Raw genomic sequence first — 10,807 nt, 5'->3', positions numbered from 1 at the left:
AAATGTCGTATGTTGTCAAACACTTAAACATATCTTGTGTTGTACTTATCGCATCCGGTCATACCATACGGCTATTTAAAGACAACAATCTTTGCTACAAGTGTCGTTTTGACAGTGTTGTGATTGTCCTTTTCAGTCTCAAGTTATAGCGCGTCAAAGATGGAGTCCACCAAGCAAGAAATTCGCCATATTTTACGTTTTTACTACCTGCGAGGTAAAACCGCAACGGAGGCGGCCGAAAAAAATCGTGTAGTTTATGGACCCGATACTGTAACGATTCGCACAGCACAACGTTGGTTTGATCGATTTCGTTCTGGTGTAGTGGCTGTCGAAGATACACCCCGTACTGGTAGGCCAATCGTCGTGGAAACCGAAAAAATCGTTGAAATCATTCACCGGCATGTGAGAACTCGCTCGATTGGCCAGGAACTGGGTATAGACCATAAAACCGTTTGGAACCATTTGCAGAAGATTGGGTTCCAAAAAAAACTGGATGTATGGGTGCCACACGAGTTGACGCAAATAAATCTTTTAGACCTTAATCAACGCCTGCGATGCACTGCTGAAACGGAACAAACTGGTGACTGGTGATGAAAAGTGGATCACGTACGACAACCTAAAGCGAAAAAAGTCGTGGTCGAAGAGTGGTGAGCCGGCCCAAACCATCGCCAAGTCCGGATTGACGGCCAGGAAGGTTTTGCAGCTCAACTATGGCCAGACCTTCAACTCGGTTCTCTACTGTGAGCAGCTTGACCGTTTGAAGCAGGCGATTGACCAGAAGCGGCCAGAAATGATCAATAGGAATGGTGTTGTTTTCCATCAGGACAACGCTCGGCCTCACACATCTTTGATGACCCGCCAGAAGCTACGGGAGCTCGGATGGGATGTCTTGTTGCACCCACCGTATAGTCTGGACCTGGCTCCAAGCGATTATCATCTCTTCCGGTCCATGCAAAACGCTTTTGGTGATACTAAGTCAGCCTTAAAAGAGGCTTGCAAAAACTGGCTGTCTGAGTTTTTTTTTGCAAATAAGGAGGGAGGGGAGGAGGGGGGGTTTATAATGAAGTTGCCTTCTAAATGGTAACAAGCTTGCGAACAAAACGGCGCATATTTGACTTAAATTGGATAATTTAAGGTATGTTAAATAAAGCGTCAAATTTCGATCAGAAATACGACATTTCTTTTTCCCCAACCCAATACATACGTTCGCTAAACATAGACAGCATACTTATCAGTCAATGAAAATTTGGAGCTTCCAACGCTGTTTAATCGAATAATTCGATTCCAAAATTGCATTCACCATGTCGTTTCTGAGTCGATTTTGAAGCAACAAAACTAGTTTTGTACTAGAAAAATCTCTCGAAGGTAGCATTATAAAAATGAAAAAAATATAAAATTTGCAAACGAACCATTTTTTTTGTTGCACCAAATCCCAATCCATCAGATCCTGCACATGTTCGTTTATAAAATAATGATTTCCTTCCAGAGCATTTTCACTATTGGGGTACGGAATTCATTCAGCTCTGTTCAACAAATCGAGTTTTACATATACGCTCCGTTCTGTTTTCATTCATGCCAAGAGTCCTCTTCTAATTATTTCGAGCAATGGAATCAAACAAAACGATGTCATAAATTTTACATTAGAAAAATCTGCACCTATATGTACTTTTGAACAAAAAATCTGTAATCTGCACCATACAGAATCCGTACATAAAAAATGTACTTTCCAGATAAATGTGTACTTCTGGCAACACTGACTGGAATTCGCAGTCAGATCTGCCATAACTCAGAAAAATCTCTTTATAACCATCTACTGTACAGATGGGTTTACAAGTGTTCTTTTTCCTGATTGGACCCTTCAAATGATGTTTACCTCATTCGAAAACTGACACTCCAGGTTCCACCTGTCCATAAAAACTCGATCATATTTGATGAAAAACGCATATGTTCGAATTTCAACAATGACAGAGTTATAGAACTTTTTTTTTGTTTCGGACTCTGTTGCCTCAAATTGGCTCTACTTTACAAAGTACGCTACATAAGATGAGAAAGATGAGAAAATTTAGTACAGGATATAGTAGTGGAACATCTAAATTAGTGGATTTTAATAATATTTTGGAAGTGAAAAACATAAAAGTTAATCATTTTTAATGAGTTATTATTAATTTCATCCTTAAAATATATATTAAACTAGATTGTTTTTATCAATTAAATTGAAGCTTTTTAACCGCTCTGCTCTACAATTTGTTCTTTGACACCCATCTTCTATCGTTCTTAATTTGGCTGCAATATCGATATAAACAATTCCTGGTGAAAATTCAAGCAAAATCTTAAAAAATCACGATTTTTACCCCACTGTACATGTAATAGCCACTTAAATTACACCTTAACGGTGAAAAGTTGCATTTCTTCTAAGAAATAAGTCATATCACTATAAAAAAAATTTCCAAACTGTATACAACCGAGTCCAAAATTGAATATAATCGAAACACATATAATCGAGTCTGTATATGATCGAGTCCGACCTGTATATACAGGATTTGATTATATACAGTGAGAAGAAATCGGAGACTGTATATAATCGGGTCCGTGCTGTACTACTCAAACCAGATGAGCTTCGAACAAGAGTATTGAGAGCATCATTTACTTGATTATATCTAGAATTGTTGATGTTGCAGATGATAGTTTCAAACTCGGTACAAACCAACCGCGAACAGTCGACAGCACCCACGAGCTTTGCCAAAACGCGCCACTCGAACCATCGAACGAACTCGTACCTCAGAGCTAATTGTTTTCCGAGAACTGAAACAATCGCAAATTCCGAACCAAGCATAAAATCACATTTCACGCTAAGCATCGGATTGGCGGCATAAATGCGCTGAAGTATGCTTGGATGACTGACTGTAATCGAAGCCGAAATAATTGCATTTCACACCAATTTCTTCGCGCGCGCCCTTCGAGCGTTGGCATCCACCATCGGAGATCGGCCAGCATCGATTTGATGCCGAGGCTTCGATTTTATTGCATTCCGCAAATAATTTCCAATAGCGTGCACTGAATAAATAAACAGAGCTCAATCTCATGTTTGTAGCCAAACGCAGAGCAGATTCGAAAACAATCGCAAAACAATTGAATTACATTTTCATCACCAATCGAACGTTCCAACTTCCACACCTATCAAGCGTTCCACACGGAACGTTTGCTGGATCCTTTGGAAGGTACGTACGGAAGAGCCATAGGTGAAGCCCAATAATGAGTTCTGCGAAATCAATTTCTTACGCTTAACGCCGAAATCAACACCTTTTCTCGTCGCAATACTGGCATTCGCATCTCGTAGGGGATAATTGTCCCCGTGAGAAGGGGAAAACCCGATAATATACACATAAACAAAACAATGTCATCAAGAGCTAATCACACACATTCGGTTGGCACCCCTCGGATTCGGTCACTGATTGTCATGAATGCTTGATAGCATTATTCGTTAGCATGGCCAATTATGATCAGCAAACATCGTTCGGATTCCGAGTACCGGCTGTTTATATATTATATTGTTGCCTGCTTTTGTATTATTACGGAGGGCTTTGCGACGACGATTCTACACCCTTCCTGTTTTGGGAAGAAAGCATCGTTTGAGTAGCTTCCCAGCCAGAACTAAATAAATTATGCGGAGGGGGATTGAATGCAGTGCTTCTCTGAAGTGGGTTACACTGGAGCGCTTGGAATAACAAAGATTAGATTGGACATTAGTTGCAAGACAAGATGTTAATTTGTTTATGCACGATCGGTTCGGCTACAACACATGTTTCGCAAACTACATACATCAATACCCACTGTGGTATTAGATGTACAAATATGACTGCATATTTAGAATAAGCGAATGTGGTACTGTAGGTTTCATGTTGTAGTTGACACTATATGTACCACATGGGCTGAAAAGTCCCGGAATTTTTAATGAAAACAATCGTTTTTTGGGCAAAGCTGTATTTATCCCTCAACATAGTTTCTTTCGAGGGCAATACATTTGGTATAGCGAGTTTCCAACATTGCGATTTCCTTTCTATGGTACGAAATGTCTAAGTCTTCGAAGTATGCCTCAGTGCCACTCTGCAGACTGCCTATTGGACTCAGGAGTGTGGTAATGGATCCACGTTTTATCCATTGTCATAAAACGTCGAAAAAAGTCCACTCGATTACGCTTCAACAACACCAAACCGGCTGCTGAATTATCATCGCACCGCTGTTTTTGGTCGACGGTCAGCAAACGCGGCACCCATCGCACGGATAGCTTTTTCATGCCCAAAATGCCGTGCAAAATGTATCCCACTCGTTCTTTTAAAATGCCTACGGCCTCAGCTAACTCACGTAACTTCACTTTACGATCGTTCAGAACAAGTTGATGCACTTGTTTTACGATTTCTGAATTCGCAGTCTTTTTTGGCCTTCCAGAGTGAGGTACTTGTACTTGTACGGCCCATTTTAAATTCACTAAACCACCGATAAACTGTTGTTATCGAAGGAGCAGAAGTGGAATAACATTTCGTCAACCACCATTGATTGTTCAGGAGTTTCTCTCATCAAAAAACATTGTTTTTTGATGAATCAAAATAAAATATTCCTCTTTTTCAATTTTTTATGCGAATGCTCAGATAGCACACTTAAACAACTGTAGTTTGTGAACGAATAAACGAAATGTCATGAAACTTCACACATAAGCTAGTGACAGATGAACCTCTCGAAATGAATCTTGTTCATTTTCAGTGGTGCCATCTGTTGCCAATCCCGGGACTTCTCAGCACATATATTATTTGAAATGCTTGTACCGTTCTGAATCATATTTCGGACGCTTAAGGCATATGATGCAGAAAACAGATCTAAACTTTATGCACAGGTATTATTTGGATGATATTTTTAATAAATTAGTTCAATATGCTTTTAAGTTTTCTACTTTGGTACCTATTTGATTAAAAACATAAGTGAAACCAAGGGATTACTCTAAAGAAGCAATTGTGATATTAATTTGATAGTTATATCATCAGTGCATTAAGCATTTCAAGATATTAGAACAAAGTGTCCAAAATATGATTTTGTCCGAAATATGATTCAGAACGGTACTTCAACTTCAGAATGTTTTTGATTGAAGTGTTACAATCAATATTTTCATCGCATCCTGAATGTCGAATTTTGTCCCGGGAAATCACAATTTATAGGATGTTTTATTTGTTTTTGTAAGAAAATAAGCAGCTGATAGTCATAGTTTGATTTCAGAAGCTTGTGATAAGTGGTTCAAGCGATACGGAAGCAATAGTTTTAATATTGGCGATAGGGACACACTAGACACACAATTAAAAGCAACGGTAAACGGTACCGACTGCAATCATTACGTTTGAACAGAGCTCTGAAGTGAAAACGACCAGAATGAAATAATAGACCCGACAAGATAATTGTTAGCATGACTGCACCTGACCACGTGTTTGTGGATCTTTCAAAAATGATCTAGATAGTGTGAACTGGGAGGTTCTATCTTACCCGTCATGTTCCTCAGACAGTGGTTCCCCCGATTAATATTTGTTCACGTCCATGGTTTAGATCCTTTCAGAATTACTGGAAAGTGATTCAGATTTTAAAAGAAATCAAAAACGTTTTCTATTATGCAATCGAAAGTAAAGTAATCCGCAATGAAATTCATAACCTTTTTCATAGCTGAATGATTAGAAATATGTGGATAATAAATAATACATGGAAGTTCATATCAATCGTTATTGAACAGCATCGAATAATTCAAATTTGATTCGCAATTTTTCAAGTTCTGTGCATGTTTGGTAATTGTTGGTTAAAGCAGGAAGGATATGGAAAAAAAATCCACTGGAAAATTTCACAATATCTTGTAACAAAACATTAACGCACCCGTTGTTATTAGTGTTGTCTCATGTCAAAACCTAAGAGTCAAAACCATTTACGTTCGATTCAAGCTGTGCTTCAGTTGCTTATCGTCGAGAAGAGTGTTGGAACTTGAAGAAATCATGGCTGGTAAACATATTTCAATTCCCATCCGAAATTTGATGGTACAAGACTGTGAGGGCAATCTATCACAGCGGAAAATTGCTACAAAATATAGTGTCAGTAGAGGTGCTGTACAGAAAACTTGGGCAAAGTACCAGAAGCTCTGATCTGTGGCTCACAAAGATGCCAACCAAATTTTTGAAAAAGTTGGAGAAAATTGAAAAAAAATTGGGAAATTCTGGAAAATATAAAAAAACTGGAAAAAGCTGGAAGAATTGATTTTATTTTTTTTTACCAATTTTATTTATATTACAAATAAAAAATAGGAATACTGTGACAGTGTCAGTACGTAGCATCCTTGCTATATACATCTTTGCATCTCTCTCCACATCTTTGTTAGACTCTCCACCCCCCTCTCAGCACCCCCCCCCCCGCCATGTAAATGAAACACAAAGGGCCTGGCCGGGTAAGGAAGTAAAAAGTGCCCCCAAACCAAATCACTAGCCGTATGGCAAATATTGTAAAGGATATTAAATAAGAAATTTTGGCGGTTTATTTGAACCCCTATCTGGTTTGACGTAGGATCTATAGTGAAAAACGTACTTTTCGTTAATTTCACGCCATCCTCAAAAGATCCGAGATAAAAATTTGAAAAAAATACTGAATGTGCATCTTACTACGATGTATCAAAAAAAATTATCAAAAAAAAATTTCATCAAAAATTTTAGTACTAAAAAAAATAATGAAATCTTGAAAATTTTTTTTTTGGAATTTAGAGATTCAGTACTACTCTAATTCATATTTTAATGTGTTTCTACGGCTTTTCTAGATATGTGTGATTTTTTTCAGATTTTTTTCAGTGTTGCGCGGTATCAAAAAATTTTTTTTTTATGTTTCCAAAGAGTGGTTAGGTAAGGGAGTAAAAAGTGCCCCCAAACCAAATCACTAGCTGTATGGCAAATATTGTAAAGGATATTAAATAAGAAATTTTGGCGGTTTATTTGAACCCCTATGTGGTTTGACGTAGGATCTATAGTGACAAACGTACTTTTTCGTTTATTTCACGCCATCCTCAATAGATCTGAGATAAAAATTTGAAAAAAATACTGAATGTACATCCTACCATGGTGTATCAAGAAAAATTATCAAAAAAAATTTCATCAAAAATTTTTGTACTAAAAAAATATTAAAATTTTGAAAATTTTTTTTTTTGGATTTTGAGATTCAGTACTACTCTAATTCATATTCAAATGTACTCTTACGGCTTTTCTAGATTTATAAATATCTTCAAACTGTTTTTTTTTCAAATATCTAATACTAAAAATAAAATGAAAAAAAATACACAGTACAAAAAAATGTTATAGATTTTCTGGCATTTCGAAATTTTGAAAAAAAAATATAACTTTGAGACCCACTCCTGCTCAAATTTTTATTTAAATGCGTTCGTATGTGTCTTTTTTCTACATGTGGCGTAATTTTTCCTGAATTTTTAAGAGCATTGTGTGACACAAAATAATTTTCTTCATCGTCTGCATTATTATTTTTATTTTTTTGAAATCGATTATTTTATTGTATTCGTGGTTTTCAATTGAAAGATTAAAATAAAAAAACAAATCGAATTTGTGGTCTCAAAGTTATATTTTTTTTCAAAATTTCGAAATGCCAGAAAATCTATAACATTTTTTTGTACTGTGTATTTTTCTTTTTTATTATTTTATTTTTATTATTAGATATTTAAAAAAAAACAGCTTGACGATATTTATCAATCTAGAAAAGCCGTAAGAGCACATTTAAATATGAATTAGAGTAGTATTGAATCTCTAAATCCCAAAAAAAAATTTTCAAATTTTCATAATTTTTTTTTAATACTAAAATTTTTGATGAATTATTTTTTTGATAATTTTTCTTGATACACCGTGGTAAGATGCACATTCAGTATTTTTTTCAAATTTTTATCTCGGATCTATTGAGGATGGCGTGAAATGCACGAAAAAGTACGTTTGTCACTATAGATCCTACGTCAAACCACATAGGGGTTCAAATAAACCGCCAAAATTTCTTATTTAATATCCTTTACAATATTTGCCATACAGCTAGTGATTTGGTTTGGGGGCACTTTTTACTCCCTTACCTAACCACTCTTTGGAAACATAAAAAAAAAATTTTTTGATACCGCGCAACACTCAAAAAAATCTGAAAAAAATCACACATATCTAGAAAAGCCGTAGAAACACATTAAAATATGAATTAGAGTAGTACTGAATCTCTAAATCCCAAAAAAAAAATTTTCAAGATTTCATTATTTTTTTTAGTACTAAAATTTTTGATGAAATTTTTTTTTGATAATTTTTTTTGATACATCGTAGTAAGATGCACATTCAGTATTTTTTTCAAATTTTTATCTCGGATCTATTGAGGATGGCGTGAAATGCACGAAAAAGTACGTTTGTCACTATAGATCCTACGTCAAACCACATAGGGGTTCAAATAAACCGCCAAAATTTCTTATTTAATATCCTTTACTATATTTGCCATACAGCTAGTGATTTGGTTTGGGGGCACTTTTTACTCCCTTACCCGGCCAGGCCCTTTCTACATTACTCGAGAATTATTCAAACAAATGGAACCAAATTAGGCATATTGAAGTTTTAGGATGCAATAAATGTTTCTATGATGGTTAGACTCTCCACCCCCTCTCTAAGGGGGGGCTGCCATACAAATGAAACACAAATCTCTGCATTACTCGAGAATTAATCAAGCAATTGAAACCAAATTAGGCATATTGAGGTTTTAGGGTGCAATAAATGTTTATATGATGGTGAGGCTCTCAACCCCCTCTCTAAGGAGGGGCTGCCATATAAATGAAACAGATATTTCTGAATTACTCGAGAACTAATCAAGCAAACGAAACCAAATTTGGCATGTGGAGGTTTTAGGATGCAATAAATATTTCTATGGTGGTTAGACACTCCTCCCGCTCTCTAAGGGTGGGCTGTCATACAAATGAAACACAAATGTCTGCATAACTCGAAAGTTAATCAAGCACAATTTTGGGATGTGAGGGTTTTTGGGTATGGGAAATGTTTCTATAATGGTATGACACTCCTCCCTCCTCTGGAATGGAGTGGGGGTCCCATAAAAATATTACACATATTTCAACCAAAAATATTTCAGCTAAACATGACAATTGAAAATTTTCGGAAAACTCTGAAGGAAAAGGGGAAAATTCGGAAAATTAAATTCCCATATGTTCTACAATTACATAGTGACAAGTGCTGTTAGTCCATTTGATGTTTGCGCTAGCGAAATTGATCTTTGTTCGAAACTGGAAATGAATTTTAATGTGATGAAACGCATTCCTATATCTTCTTCTATCTATACAAGAAAAAGGATCGCCAGATGAACTCAAGGAAGGAATTGTCCGATTTAGGGCTGTCTTTATTGTATCATATTTTCTGCATAAAACATTTATTCCATGTAACGGAGAAACATGTTATTTACAAGTGGTTGAAAAATCTTGAACGAGAATTGTGTCTGAAAATAATCTGATATTATAATGATGAATTTTGTTAGAAATACTAGGAATTTTATAGTAAAAAGTAAATTCAACGGAAACGGATAGAAGATCAATCAATGAACAGTTCTGCGATTGGACCCATGAACTTGCTCATAGTAAGAAAACGTGAATGTTTGATAACAAAAAAACAAATTTGTGGCGGGACGAAGTTTGCCGAGTCAGCAAGTTATTAATGCAAATTACTGAAGTAGGTAATTAATTTTTGAAAAAAAAACATTAAAATCGTAAACTAAATCAAAAATTCGAGGAGCTGTATCCGAGACAGGACCGCTTAGGACATAGACTACGCAGTCTTTTTTTTTTAAATTGGTGGTTTATCATTTCGGATATTATCTGTGAATACGTCGAAGTTTCATATATAACTCTTTGGTAAAAAGTTTCGGGGACCTTGAAAAGATTTAATGGCTTGCGTGGTTTTGTAAAATCATTTCGAGAAGCAACTATTCTTTCTTGCCTTTGCGAGAACAATACACTAGTTGGTCATATGTCACAGTTTGTTTCTTTATATCAATGCACGCATTGCACTGAGTATTCAACGAGAAGCCATTCAACAAGCATCAAACACGCGTCTAACAGATGCACACAGTTGTAGCGATAAAAATGAAACATCGCGAGAATGACCAAAAATCGTTTCGCGACTCTCGGTCAAAACCGTCAACAAAACTAGGAGCTTGTTGCATAAGAACAAAGCCGATGCGCACGAGAGCAAATACGAATGTCAACTAAAAGTATGGAAGGTGTGCTATTCACATGTATAGGAAATGCATAAGTTCTAAGTTTCGCGCAAGGAAAACAAGCAACACACACAAAGCCAAGCACTGATGACTAGAAGCGACCTATAATCATTTGCACTCTTCTCTTTTTTCGCCTACTTTGCCATGGCATGGCTGACTGATTGTGTTAATTGCAATGCCAGATACACTTCATGTGAAATATTCACTAGCGTTCACAGCTCGATGGGGAAACATAAAACACAAAACGATCAGAATAAGCGACCTTTGTTGTTTCGGGCACAGAAAGATTCTGAGAATTTTCAGGTTCAAGTTCAGGTTTTGAATTATAGAGACTTTAAACTCTGAGAGTTCATTCGTCTCTGAGAATTTTACTCAGGAGATATTTACACGCTAGCGACAGCTTACTTACTATGCAAGAGTGAAGTTTACTTCGCAAATATTCTCTTTTCGCTATCCCCCTTCGTTGTTTCTATTCTAACGGCTGAATAAGTTGCCC

This window comes from Toxorhynchites rutilus, chromosome 3 (genome assembly GCF_029784135.1).
Source record: "Toxorhynchites rutilus septentrionalis strain SRP chromosome 3, ASM2978413v1, whole genome shotgun sequence".
NCBI classification, from domain to species: domain Eukaryota; kingdom Metazoa; phylum Arthropoda; class Insecta; order Diptera; family Culicidae; genus Toxorhynchites; species Toxorhynchites rutilus.
Note: the sequence above shows the minus strand (reverse complement) of the source record.